The 12,029-nt window shown below is 42.8% G+C and overlaps 1 long non-coding RNA gene across 1 annotated transcript; it reads left to right on the top strand.

Moving 5' to 3' along the window:
* Positions 1 to 2,188: 2,188 nt before the first annotated feature.
* LOC128929029 (uncharacterized) lies at positions 2,189 to 10,586 on the top strand. The gene is made up of 2 exons (XR_008474911.2): positions 2,189 to 3,361; positions 6,580 to 10,586. It is a non-coding gene; the product is annotated as an uncharacterized LOC128929029 (long non-coding RNA).
* The last annotated feature ends 1,443 nt before the right edge of the window (positions 10,587 to 12,029 follow it).

Here is a 12,029-nt window from a genome sequence, read left to right as displayed (position 1 = left end):
GGGACTGCGACTCTACCTGCTGGGAGATGTCCTCCCTCCACTGACTCAGTCCAGCATCCCTTCCTTTATGCAGGCCCAGGCTTGCATCCTCTGCAGAGCTCCAGTGGCTTTTTCCATGTGTGGGCTTGTTGTTTCAATCGTGATTTGGTCTCAGTGCTATATTATCATAAAAACCATTGAGAATGAGTGTCCCTCATGAGGTACTGGCCTAACTGATGAGCAAAGCAGAGCGGTTTCTATCCTCATCATGACCAGAAAACCCTTCCTCTGAGCAAGTGCCCCTTGGTGTAGGAGCTTCACAGGCTACGTAGAGAAAAATTCCGATTTTCATTTCTTCTTGCTCATTGTATTTTTTTTAACTTCCATTCTGGGAGTTTCATGTGGATTGTTGGGAGTTTCAACCATCAACCTATTTTCTAGTAAGAGCAGGTAATTCTGTGATGTACCCCAGTATATCTGATTATGTTGTAATAAAATTAGCAACAGTGCCAGGTGTGGTGGCTCATGCCTGTAATTCCAGCCCTTTGGGAGGCTGAGGCAGGTAGATTGCTTGAGCTGAGGAGTTTGAGACCAGCGTGGGCAACACTACAAAAACATGTCCCTATGAAAAATTAGCAAGGTATGGTGACACACACCTGTACTTCCAGCTTTATGGGAGGCTGAGGTGGAAGAATCACCTGAGCCTGGGAAATTGAGGCTGCAGTGCGTCATCATTGTACCACTGCACTCCAGCCTGAGCAGCAAGGTGAGACCTGTGTCACACACACACACACACACACACACTCACACAAAGAAAGAAACTAGCAACGAAAATGTTGTTCTCTATTCTGTTTCAGTCAGTGAGTGCCTTTCCTACCTGGACCATCCCCTTTTCCATTTTGCATTTCTCCCTGAGTTTGAAAAAGCAAATACTTTTCTGTGATCACAGTGATTCATTAAACAAATAAAATACTCTTTGATCTTGCGTATGCGTATGCCCTGCCCCTTGCCAAACAAGCTCTGTCCTGCTATAAATATTCAGAGCTGAAGGAATGCTCCCAAGGGGGCAGTGGCATCTCCACATTAGAGCTTAGGATGCTGAGGCTCAGAAAGTTTCCTTCACTTGCCCAGGATGGCCCGACTAGTCATGGTGAGAACATGGTCCCCTTGTCTGCCTGACTTCATGGCCCAGTCTCTGTCATTTCTCTGTGGGGGTCCTGTCAGGGATGGAGGCACGATGGGTGCTCACCCTCTTTCCTTTGTAGAAATTATTTTCCAATAAAGTCAAGCTGAAACAGAATAAGTTGCTGGTCTAGGATAAAGAAGTCCTGTAGTCCCTGGCACAGATTTCTCAAGAAGGATTACCTCTGTGCATTCTGTTTGTCAGCAGAATCAGTGGCTCCTCCAGTCCCTCCAGGGGGACCTACAGCTCCAGCAGGCTCTCCCTTGGAAAAGCACTCAGGGAATAAATGCTCCTAGTCTCTCCCCACCCCCAGGGTTTCAACTCTCAAGTTGGCCATGTTTAGGTCCCTGTAAAGCTGTGGAGCTGCATCTCATGAACACCCCAGCCAGAATGGGTCTCCTACAAGAAGGAAGGGAAATGCTCTGACACGTGTCTCAGAAGTGAGATGCCTGTGACATGGACGACCCTGCCATCAGGAACATGGGCCAAAAGAGAGCACATTCATCCATGCAGATGGGCCAAGATGAATGAATGCGCCCTTTTGATTACACAAGGATGCTTCCTGTGTGTGCCTTCTCGACAATAATGTGTGAATAGTGTGCACAGTGCACAGCCCTGACCCCAGCAGTGGTGTCAGCATGGATCTGCTCTGCTCAAGCTTTCCCTACAGAGAAAGGCTTGATTTGAAAACAAAGGGCAATTTTCACTTATAAAGTGTTCACATTTGTCTCTTTTATGAAAATCTATTTAGTTGGTCATCTCCACTCATGTCCTCGGCCATGTCCTCAGTTTCCTTCTCACAGGGATCCACTTCCACTCAGATTTCCTTAACGCCCTGGATCCTGTTCATTCTCACTCTTCATCCCAGTCAATATCTCCTCCTGGAGCCCTCAGCTGAAAAATACAAAGACCCCTGTCCTCAGGAGGAGGGAGGGTGACATGAGATAATGAGCACCATTTGGGTCCCTGGAGAGGATACCTGAAAGGTGCTCAGCAGGTGTCAGGGATGTGCCGTCTTTTACATGTGCCATGTAACTAATTACTGATTTCGTCCCACCGCCTTCTCCATTGTTTCACTATGGATTCTTATACCCCCAGCCAAGACCCAACTCACGGGCTCATATGCATGCTTTCTTGCCCACGTTCCCTGGAGTCCAGAGCCAGAACCAGGCTTCCACTAAGAGCAAAGAGTGAATGACTTGTGCCTCACTCATAGTTTCCTTTGTCATCTCCCTGATGTCTAACAGGTCATTTGTTTCTTTGCACACCTTTTCTTTCTCATTCTTCTCATGTTTCTATTATTTTTTCAATTTCAATGGAAGAGAATATTGATTATACTATTACATTAAATATCTCCCAAATCTCTCTATATTATTTTTCATTAATTTAATATCTACAGATATATGCATTTACATCATCATTTGCTATGTATATTATGTACATTTGGTGTGTATGCTACATAGTGTGTATATATAAATGCAATAGATCATATAATGATGCAAGTTTTGTAAATTCTCCAGGTTTAGTCTTCCCCGGTTCTTTTCTCATCAGCTGCTGTAACCTCTGCCTGGTCTCACCTCTGTGTCCCACAGGCTGCCACCCTGCCAGGCCTTTCCACCCTTTTGTCCTGTTTGGACTCAGCTCTTATTTAACTTTCACTTTTATAATCTCTTCCCTCCCCAAAGCACAGCCAACATACAGTGTGATTCCCTTGCTTTGGCCATATCTACCCTGAAGCTATTTGTGTTTCTTAATCTTCAGTTTCTTGAATATTTTTGTGAATCAGGAGTGCCTTTGCCTCCTGGCACACTTGTCATTACTGAGTAATGTAAGAAAGATTAACAAAAAAGAAAGCATTCAAGTCACTCTGTTGGCTTCCCCTCCCCTTTGGACTTTCTTGTCCAAGGCCCCATTCATGATTTGATGTCCTTTGGGTGGAAGAGAAAGTCACAGTAAGATCATGGATGCCAGTGGATGCCATTGGCTGTATTTTATTTTCAGAGCTGGTTTTACCCCCCTCCATTGCGATGAAGAATGCTCCGCAGCTGGAAGATGATCAACTCGAAGGCTCATCAAACACCCAATGGCATCAAGTCACTGGCTACATTCATGCCTCCAGTGTTTTGAAACCAAAGAAGATGAAAATAAAAGTCTAGTTCAGCAAGTGGATTCATTGGCCTTCATGCTCAGGGTGCAGAGGTAATCACTTCTATGGCTCTGAGCTGCACTCACTTCTTATTTCTCTGTGTCTATGGTGACAGCCCATTCTTCCACTGCTTTTTCTCTTCCATTTGTTCTCTCCAGGGGCTGCTGTAACTTCTGTCTGGTCTTACCCCAGCGTCCCATGGGCTCCCACCCTGCCAGGCCCTTTCTGTCCCCATCTCCTCATTGCTCTCTGAACTATGCTGTATTCCTTCTGCTGTCTTGAGGGTCTCTCTCATAACCACGGGAGGGCCGGGCCTCATTGTCCTCATCCAAGTACACAGTTTAAGCTGTGGAACACAGGGTTCCTTGCCTGGAATTGCACACTCTCTTCAGAAATTTACCTTTCCTCCCTGTATCTCCAACTCCATTGTTGTTTCCACAGGGAGTGTGGCTTTAATACATCATTTACACATAGGTTTTTCTCTTGAGTTGGCCTTGGAGGAACCCGGCTAAGTCCACCCTTACTCATCTCTAGTTCCTCCGAATGAGAAGTGTTAAAGCTGAGCACAGAGAACCCCACTTAGAAAACTAAACTTGAACCTGGGTCACAAGTGGGAGTTCCCTACCAGACTGGAGTCAGGTTTGTCTTCAGCCCCAGATGTGCAGCCTTGTGAAAATGTAGATGGGATTGCCAGGGACTCAGTATTCTCACCACATGGACTCATTTGTGCTGACATTAACTGAATGATATTTATGACATTCAAAAGTACATGCAGAGGACAGGACTTCTAATCTGCATACATCATGAGATATATCATTCTAACTTCTCTCTATTTTATTCTCATTTCCATTTCTACATGTCCAGTTAAGGGTCTAAAATGCAACTCAGATGAATCTTGAGGCCAGGGTATATGAGAAAGAGTTTTCTGAATTAACTCTGAGAAATTGATTCCAGAACCTTCTTTATGCATACACAAGATGACAGACAAGCATCTGTCTACAGGACAATCTTTGCTTTGGTTCAGCCCAATTGATAAGAGAGATTTCAGTAAAGTTGTCAGAGAGAACAGTAAAATCCATGAAACCACAGGGAACAAAGCCAATCATGAGATAAACGGGGAAAGGAAAGAAAATGATGCAAAATTGGGTTGTTCCATTTTGTATTTCTACATCCCGCTGCCATGTAGTAAACACCTGGTGAGATTTCAGTTAAGATGCATGCCTTGAACTCACACCTTGAGATTCTCACTGACATGATCTGGGGTGTGGTTTGGGTGTCTGTAGTTTTAAAATGCTCCCACATGATTCTGATATGTGGCTGAAGATGAGAAAGACAACTGGTCTTCTACGACCTCAGGTTGCCCACATGGAAGTGTTCCATATGTGTGGCTACTCCGAAGAAAAGGCTGAGCATCCATCAGTATTTGATGGGATCTGTATTCCCCTCTCAATAGTTCTGTTCATATAGCACACACAAAAAAAAAATTAGACAGGGAACCAACAAAATTAGGAGATTAGACCTTTAGCCTCTGCTTAAAGTATACTTGCTCAATTTTCAATACAAGACAAAGTGAAAAACAGTCAATACATTGACGCCTAATGTACAGAAATAATACTTCCCATATTACATGTAGTGGAATTTAGCATTTTCTTTGGCAGTTTACAGTAAATCTTGCAGGTGATGTTTAACCACACAAATTTTATAGCCCACTGATTGACTCAGAGCTGCAGTGTAAACATTTTACTTTTGGTCAATTAAGCCCCCAAAGAGAACTTAATTAGTCTCACGCTCCTGAAGAGAACAAATAACACATCAAGACTAAAATTCTGCAGGAGATTGCCTGTGAATACTTCCTTATGCTACTCTTAAAGTTGACGTTAAATATTAAAAGAAAACTTGTCAGCCTGGTGCGGTGGCTCACAGCTGTAATCCCAGCACTTTGGGAGGCTGAGGTGGGCAGATCATGAAATCAAGAGATCGAGGTCATCCTGGCAAACATGGTGAAACCCCTTCCCTACTAAAAATACAAAAATTAGCCGGGCCTGGTGGCACGCATCTCTGGTTTCAGCTACTCGGGAGGCTGAGGCAGAAGAATCGCTAGAACCCAGGAGGTGGAGGTTGCAGTGAGCCAAGATTGTGCCACTGCACTCCAGCCTGGTGACAGAGCAAGTGTCCGTCTCAAAAAAAAAAAAAAAAAAAAAAAGAAACCTTTTCCAAAATGTACTTGGGGGAAAAAAAAAGTGGGAGAAGAGAATGTAGTAAAACAAAAACTATTCCTTTTCACCTCGTACTTCAGTTTTGATGGTCTAGATAGTGAAAATATTCCTAGAAATGCCTTAACGTTTAACCAGGTACGGAATCAACTTCTGGGCATTAGGAAAAATAAGTAAGTCCATACTTACACTCCCCACTCTTTGCTAATTTCATTTCAAATTTTCTTTCTTTCCTGATCCCCTTTGAAAGAATACTTACAATTACGTTTGATTTTTTCTTTTTAATTTTCTAATCGACCAAATAAATACCAGAGACATCATTTTTCTTTGTAAAACTTTGTATTCCTGTCCTAGCCAAGGTAACCCAACAGCCTCTCATGACTGCCGAGACCTCCAGATTGGACCCTTTCCTCTCACTTCCTCCAATCTCTATTAAAAGGGCCTTAGTGCCTGGTTCTAGTTCCGTGTTGTTAATAGCAAGTCATGTGGCCTTATTCAATCTTACCCCTGTGGTATCACTACTACTCTGTTTTTAAAGGTGGAAGAGGACATGGATGTTGTCTGAGGTTCCTGCTGCTTTTTATATCCAGAGTGTTGCCCGTGGCCCTTCTGCTCCTTCCCAGGAGACTGGGACATGGAGTTGTAAGGGGGTGGGTTTCTCTGCAGAGGGTCCTCCTTCTGCAGTCCTCCGTGTCTGAGCATGCATGATTGATGCTGAATACATCCTCAGTGGGAGAAAATGCCATCACTCTGCTCCAGACAGAGGGGATTAGGAGAAAATGAGCTGATGTTCCTGGCTGCTGATTGGGCATAGTTGAAGTCCCTATATCCTGCACCCCAGGCTGACAGGAAATTCATGGAAATTCAGGGGTGTTTTCTTCTCACTTGTGGATGGTGCTTCCCGCTTCAGCCAGTCAAATGCTCACCCTCAGCTCAAGCTGCCAGCAGGAGATCGTTTTGCCGCTAGGATATCATCACCTAACAGTCCCTCCAGACTCGGCCTTCAGGAGGACCTGACAATAATGCTCATTTGATTATTTTTTCTCTCTCCCCTACAGGCACCAAACAGTGTCAGAAGGATGCAAAGAATGAAAGGATGTCAGAAAAAAGGGGGGGTCGCAAGCTTTTCCACTTGATGAAAAAACACTAAAGTGGCAAAGCAACTTCAAGTCCAAACACAAGTCACTGCAGAAATCCTTCACTGAAGATTCAATTTTAGACCACAGAATGCTCTTGTTGATTTCAGCTCACTAGGCTCCTTGGATTCATCCCCCTCCAACTGTGATCAGTACCAAGGGAGTCCAATTTTCAGATGGACAAACAGCATTGACAAGACTTAACCCTACTCCTGTCAATTTCTGTACTGTAAAAAATAGGAGTCCAGAGCTGCTGGCAGAGAACCGCATGTCACCCAGAACTCTGTCAGAGCAGAGTATCAACAATGTTATCTTCTTGCTGAAAACTTTGTTCGTAGAGGACAGGTCAGCTGTCTGGCTCAAAGGTCTACATTCTGAAGTCAACTGAAAGTGTCCTCATGATTAATTAAGCTTAAAATTGTGAGCTTGGCACTCAAGGTAAAAATACATCAGCCACAGGGAAAAAAGAAGATGGCACGGTAGGAGCAAATCAGAATTGCAACTCTCAGTGAAGACGCAGAGGGTAAGTGCAATCCGCATTTCCAGATGGATCTTTGTTGCCCACAGGACGGGGAAATTCCCAGGTGTAAAAAGACACGAGACACCAGCGTAGCTGTTTTGGCTCATGTGGCCATTTCGGCCGGCGCCACAGCACAGTGGAACACCGCACAAAAAGCACTGGTCTGGGTGCCCTGTTAAACTGGCAATCTGAGATTTGGGAGGGCAGATTAGCATATTCATCTGATTAAATGGGACTCGAACAGTGAGCCAGATCAGAAGATTCCCGAAAAGCGACATTTGAGCTGGCTCAGTGGGTCGCTGCACGGGAAATCACAGAGATCCCAGTGCCCGATCAGCAGGTGACTGAAACACCTGGGAGAGAGTCAACTGTTCAACTTAAAAAAAAGGCTCTGAGGCAGGAAGCCAGGTGATCAGGCTCGGCGGGTCCCACCCCCACAAAGATAAACAAAACGGCAATTCAAAATGCTCAAGATTGAGAGTTTCACTGAGGACACAGCTGAACCAAGGACGGTGCAGCTTGGTGGGGGACGGGAATCCGCCATTACCGAGACATTCCGCCCCTACTGAGGTACACTCCCATTGCTGACGCAGCCTGCCACTGCCGAGGCAACCTGCCATAACAGAGAAACTCTGCCAACAGGGTGGAGCCCACAACAGCAGGGCAGAGCCTTGGCAGGAAAATAGTGACTAGACTGCCTTCTAGCTGGGCAGGAAAAGGTAACAGATACTCATAAAGAAAGCCCTAACTCCCTGAGACAGAGAATCTGAGAAAAAAAAAGGGGTTTTATGAGTTCTGCTGCAGCAGACTTAAACATACCGGCCTAACAGCCCTGAATGATCAACGGAGCTCACAATTCAGCGCTTGAGCTCCTATAAAGTACAGACCGCCTCCTCAAGCAGCTCCCTGACCCTGTATATCCAAAGAGTCACCTCAAAAAGGATGGATCAGACTGACATTTGATGGGCATCAAACACAAACTGGTAGCATCCCTCACAGTTCCAAAGCTGCTACAGGTGCACCCCAGACAAGCAGGGCCTGGAGTGGACCTCAGCAGTCCTACAGCAGAGGGGCTAGACTGTTAGAAGAAAAACTAAGTAACAGAAATACTTCATCATCAACAATCTGGGCATCCAATCTAAGACCCAATCAAAACATCAGAAACTACTCAGATGACAGGTGGATAAACCCACAAATATGGGAAGAAAAGAGCACAAAAAGGAGGAAAACACCTGAAACCAGAACACCTCGCCTCCTACAAAAAACCAAAACTCCTCACCAGCAAGGGAACAAAGCTGGATGGAGAATGAGGGTGATGAAATGACAGAATCAGACTTCAGAAGGTGGGTAATGAGAAACTTGCATGAGCTAAAAGAACATGTTCTAAATCAATGCAAAAAAACTAAGAACCTTGAAAAAAGATTTGAAAAAACATTCGAGGAAACGATAACAAGAATGGACAACTTAGAGAGGAATATGAATGAATTGAAGGAGCTGAAAAACACAACATGAGAACTTCGTGAAACCTGCACAAGTTTAAACAGCCGAATTGACCAAGCAGAAGAAAGGATATCAGAAGTCAAAGATCAACTCAATGAAATAAAATGAGAAACCAAGATTAGAAAAGAAAGCGCAAAAAAGTATGAACAAAGTCTTCAAGAAATGTGGGACTATGTGAAGAGACCTAACCTACGTTTGATAGGTGTACCAGAATGTGACAAAGAGAATGAATCCAAGCTGGAAAATACTCTTCAGGATATTATCCAGAAAAAATTTTCCAACCTAGCAAGGCAGGCCAGTATTCAAGTCCAGGAAATATTAAGAACACCTCAAAGATATTCCACAAGAAGAGCAACCCCAAGGCACATAATCATCAGATTCACCAGGGTTGAAATGAAGGAGAAAATACTAAGGGCAGCCAGAGAGAAAGCTTGGGTCACCCACAAAGGGAAGCCCAGCAGATCTCTCAGCAGAAACCCTACAACCCAGAAGAGAGTGGGGGTCAATATTCAACATCCTTAAAGAAAAGAACTTTCAACCCAGAATTTTATATCCAGCCAAACTGAGCTTCATAAGTGAAGAAAAAATAAAATCCTTTGCAAACAAGCAACTACTCAGAGATTTTGTCACCACCAGGCCTGCTTTACAAGAGCTCCTGAAAGAGGCACTACACATAGGGAGGAACAACCAGTACCAGCCATTCCAAAATCACACTAAATGCTAAAGAGCATCAACATAATGAAGAATCTGCATCAACTAATGGGCAAAACAACCAGCTAGCATCAAATTCACACATAACAATATTAACCCTAAATGTAAATGGGCTAAATGCACCAATCAAAAGACACAGACTGAGAAACTGGATAAAAAAACAAAACCCATCAATGTGCTGTTTCCAGGAAACCCATCTCACATGCAAAGATACATAAAGGCTCAAAATAGAGGGATGGAGGAAGATTTACCAAGCAAATAAAGAGCAAAAAAAAAGCAGGAGTTGCAATTCTCGTCTCTGATAAAATAGACTTTAAAGCAACAAAGATCAAAAGAGACAAAGAAGGTCATTACATAATGGTAAAAGGATCGATACAACAAGAAGAGCTAACAATTCTAAATATATATGAACCCAATACAGGAGCACTCAGACATATAAGGCAAGTTCTTAATGATTTACAAAGAGACTTAGACTCCCAAACAGTAATAGTGGGAGACTTTAACACTCCACTGTCAATATTAGACAGATCAACCATACAGAAAATCAACAAGGATATCCAGGGCTTGAACTCAGACCTGGAACAAGCAAACCTGAACTCTCCACCCAAAATCCACAGAATATACATTCTTCTTAGCACCACATCATGCCTACTCAAAAATTGACCACATAATTGAAAGTAAAGCACTCCTCAGCAAATGCAAAACAACTGAAATCATAACAAATAGTCTCTCAGACCATAGTGCAATCAAGCTAGAACTCAGAATTCAGAAACTAAGAAGTGCACAACTTCATGGAAACTGAACAACTGGCTCTTGAATGTTGACTAGGTAAACAATGAAATGAAAACAGAAATAAAGAAGTTCTTTGAAACCAATGAGAATGATGACACAACATACCAGAATCTCTGGGACACATTTAAAGCAGTCTCCAGCGGAAAATATATAGCAATAAGTGCCCATATGAGAAGAGTGGAGAGATCCAAAATTGACACCCTATCGTCAAAATTGAAAGAGCTAGAGGAGCAAGATCAAAAAAACTCAAAACATGGCAGAAGACAAGAAATAACTAAGATCAGAGCTGAACTGAAGGAGATAAAGACACAAAAAACTCTTCAAAAAATCAATAAATCCAAGAGCTGGTTTTTTGAAAAGATCAACAAAATAGACAGACCACTAGCCAGACTGATAAAAAAGAAAAGAGAGAATAACCAAGTAGATGCAATAAAAAAACAACAAAGGGGAAATCACCACAGATTCCACAGAAATTCAAACCATCATCAGAGAATATTACAAACAACTCTATGCACATAAACTAGTAAACCTGGAAGAAATGGATAAATTCCTGGACACCTGTGTCCTCCCAAGCCTAAACTAGGAGGAAGCTGAAACTGTGAATAGACCAATAACAAGGTCTGAAGTCGAGGCAGCAATTAAGAGCCTACCACACAAAAAAAGCCCAGGTCCAGATGGGTTCACAGCTGACTTACACCAGACATACAAAGAGGAGCTGGTACCATTCCTTCTGAAACTATTCCAAATAATCCAAAAAGAGGGAATCCTTCCCAAATTATTTTATGAGACCAACATCACCCTGATACCAAAACCCGGCGGGGACTCAACAAGGAAAAAAAATTTCAGGCCAATATTTATGATGAACATAGATGCAAAAATCTTCAATAAATACTGGCAAGCTGATTGCAACAGCACATCAAAAAACTTATCCATCATGATCAAGTAGGATTCATCCCGGGGATGCAAGGCTGGTTCAACATACACAAGTCCATAAACGTAATTCACCACATAAACACAACCAAAAACAAAAACCACGTGATTATCTCAATTGACACAGAGAAGGCATTTGACAAGATTCAACAGCCCTTTATGCTAAAAACCCTCAATAAACTCGGTATTGACGGAACATATCTCAAAGTAATAAAAGCTATTTACGACAAACCAACAGCCAATATCATACCAAATGGGCAAAAACTGGAAGCATTCCCTTTGAAATCCGGCACTAGACAAGGATGCCCTTTCACCACTTTTATTCAATATAGTACTGGAAGTTCTAGCTAGAGCAATCAGGCAAGAAAAAGAAATAAAGGGTATTCAAATAGGAAAGGTGAAAGCCAAATTGTCTCTATTTGCAGATGACATGATAGTATACCCAGAAGACCCTATGGCCTCAACCCAAAAACTCCTGAAACTGATAAGCAACTTCAGCAAAGTCTCAGGATATAAAATCAATGTGCAAAAGTCACAAGCATTCCTCTACACCAATAACAGACTTAAAGGGAGCCAAATTAAGAATAAACTGCTATTCACAATTTGTACAAAAAGAATAAAATACCTAGGAAAACAACTTACAAGGAATGTAAGGGACCTCTTCAAGGAAAACTACAAACCACTGCTCAACAAAATAAGAGAGGACACAAACAGATGGAGAAACATTCCATATTCATGGTTAGGAAGAATCAATATCGTGAAAATGGCTATACTGCCCAAAGTAATTTACAGAATCAATGCTATCCCCATCAAGCTACCATTGACTTTCTTCACAGAACTGGAAAAAACCACCATGAACTTCATATGGAAACAAAAGAGAGCCCGCATAACCAAGTCAAAGCTAAGCAAAAAGAGCACA

The sequence above is a fragment of the Callithrix jacchus genome, chromosome 10 (assembly GCF_049354715.1).
Source record: "Callithrix jacchus isolate 240 chromosome 10, calJac240_pri, whole genome shotgun sequence".
Lineage (NCBI taxonomy): Eukaryota > Metazoa > Chordata > Mammalia > Primates > Cebidae > Callithrix > Callithrix jacchus.
The sequence above is the reverse complement of the archived record's forward strand: the minus strand, read 5'-3'. Positions and strand labels throughout refer to the sequence as shown.